The sequence below is a fragment of the Arachis duranensis genome, chromosome 3 (genome assembly GCF_000817695.3).
Source record: "Arachis duranensis cultivar V14167 chromosome 3, aradu.V14167.gnm2.J7QH, whole genome shotgun sequence".
In the NCBI taxonomy this organism is placed as follows: domain Eukaryota; kingdom Viridiplantae; phylum Streptophyta; class Magnoliopsida; order Fabales; family Fabaceae; genus Arachis; species Arachis duranensis.
The window spans coordinates 103,404,805-103,407,785 of NC_029774.3; positions in this window are offsets into that span (position 1 = coordinate 103,404,805).

Genomic DNA, 2,981 nt, shown 5'->3' on the forward strand with positions numbered 1-2,981 from the left:
AAGTGATTTTTGAAAAAGATTTTGAAATTAGAAATTAAAAAGATATGATTGAAAACTATTTTGAAAAAGGTGTGATTAAAAAGATATGATTGAAAAGTTATGGTTTTAGAAAGATGTGATTGAGAAGATATGATTTGAAAAACAATTTAAAAAGATTTGATTTTTAAAATCAATGACTTGGCTAACAAGAAAAGATATGATTCAAACATTAAACCTTTCTCAACAGAAAAGGCAACATACTTGAAATGTTGAATCAAATCATTAATTGTTAGCAAGTATTTTTGAAAATGGAAAGAAATTGATTTTGAAAATATATGATTGAAAAGATATGATTTGAAAAAGATTTGATTTTGAAAAATTATGAAAACTTGAAAAAAATTTGAATTGAAAACAAAATCTTTCCTCTTGTGTCATCCTGGCGTTAAACGCCCAGAATGGTATACATTTTGGCGTTTAACGCCCAAAACGCTACCCTTTTGGGCGTTAAACGCCCAGCCAGGCACCCTGGCTGGCGTTTAAACGCCAGTTTTCCTTCTTCACTGGGCATTTTGAACGCCCAGCTTTTTCTGTGTAATTCCTCTGCTGTATGTTCTGAATCTTTAATTCTCTGTATTATTGACTTGAAAAGACACAAATTAAAAATTTTTTGGATTTTTAATAATGAGGAAAAATAAAAATGCAACTAAAATCAAATAAACAATGCATGCAAGACACCAAACTTAGAAGTTTGTATACTACTGACACTAACAAATTGAGTATGCATATGAGAAACAACAAAACACACAAAACAAGAGAATTTATAGATCAGAGCAAGTAAATCATCAAGAATAACTTGAAGATCAATGAAGACACATGATAAATGCAAGAAGACCAGAAACATGCAATTGACACCAAACTTAAAATGAGACACTAGCCTCAAACAAGAAATATTTTTGGTTTTTATGATTTTGTAATTTTTTTGTTTTTTTTTTTTCGAAAATTATATGGAGAAGAAAATAAAGAAATTCAAAATATTTAATAAGAATTCCAGGAATCATGCAATGTTAGTCTAAAGCTTCAGTCTAAAGGAATTAGACATGGCTAGCCAAGCTTCACCAGCAAGTGCACTGGGTCGTCCAAGTAATAAACCTTACGCGAGTAAGGGTTGATCCCACGGAGATTGTTGGTATGAAGCAAGCTATGGTCATCTTGTAAATCTCAGTCAGGCAGATTCAAATGGTTATAGGTGATTTATGAATAAAGCATAAAATAAAGATAGAGATACTTATGTAATTCATTGGTGAGAATTTCAGATAAGCGTATGGAGATGCTTTGTCCCTTCCGTCTCTCTGCTTTCCTACTGTCTTCATCAAATCCTTCTTACTCCTTTCCATGGCAAGCTGTATGTAGGGTTTCACTGTTGTCAGTGGCTACCTCCCATCCTCTCAGTGAAAATGTTCAACGCGCTCTGTCACAGCACGGCTATTCAGCTGTCGGTTTTCGATCATGTCGGAATAGAATCCAGTGATTCTTTTTCGTCTGTCACTAACGCCCCACAATCGCGAGTTTGAAGCTCGTCACAGTCATTCAATCCTTGAATCCTACTTAGAATACCATAGACAAGGTTTAGACCTTCCAGATTCTCTTGAATTCCGCCATCAATTCTAGCTTATACCACGAAGATTCCGATTAAGGAACCCAAGAGATAAACATTCAAGCCTTGTTTGCTTGTAGAACGGAAGTGGTTGTCAGGCACGCGTTCATAAGTGAGAATGATGATGAGCATCGCATAATCATCACATTCATCATGTTCTTGGGTGCGAATGAATATCTTAGAACAAGAATAAGCTGAATTGAATAGAAGAACAATAGTAATTGCATTAATACTCGAGGTACAGCAGAGCTCCACACCTTAATCTATGGTGTGTAGAAACTCCACCATTGAAAATACATAAGTAATAATGGTGATCATTGGCTTCAGCCCCAGAGAGGGAACCAGAAGAACGAAGATGTCTAATACAATAACAAAAGGTCCTATTTATAGAGAACTAGTAGCTTAGGTTTTACAAAGATGAGTAATTGACATAAAAATCCACTTCCGGGCCCACTTGGTGTGTGCTTGGCCTGAGCATTGAAGCATTTTCGTGTAGAGACTCTTCTTGGAGTTAAACGCCGCCTTTTGTGCTAGTTTGGGTGTTTAACTCCCATTCTTGTGCCAGTTCCGGCGTTTTACGCCAGAATTCTTGAGCTGACATAGAACGCCTGTTTGGGCCATCAAATCTCGGGCAAAGTATGGACTATTATACATTGCTGGAAAGCCCAGAATGTCTACTTTCTAACGCAGTTGAGAGCGCGCCAATTGGGTTTCTGTAGCTCCATAAAATCCACTTCGAGTGCAGGGAGGTCAGAATCCAACAGCATCTGTAGTCCTTTTCAGCCTCTGAATCAGATTTTTGCTCAGGTCCCTCAATTTCAGCCAGAAAATACCTGAAATCGCAGAAAAACACACAAACTCATAGTAAAGTCCAGAAAAGTGAATTTTAACTAAAAACTAATAAAAATGTAATAAAAACTAACTAAAATATACTAAAAACATACTAAAAACAATGCCAAAAAGCGTATAAATTATCCGCTCATCAAGAATGAAAACAGAATTCCTTCCACTCTCAATCCAAGATTTAAAACAGAAATGAAAATTAAAGAGAGAGTTCTCTAATCCTACTACTCCCTAGTGGAACTCCCTACCAATGCTCTCTATTAGAGCCAACTCCTCTAACAAAGATGAAAATGGTGCTTTATATAGGCTTTTTACAAAATGAAATTGAAATGAAAAACAAATTAAATGAAAATACTAATTATAGCTTGTTCTTGTGCCTTTGAGTGATGATGTGGGCTTTGCTTGCTTTGGATTTGAGGAGAAATGGGTTTGGTTGGCCTTGATTCAATTTGGAGAAGAATTGAATTAAATTGGATTTTTATTGAATTTTTGGCCCATGTAAAAA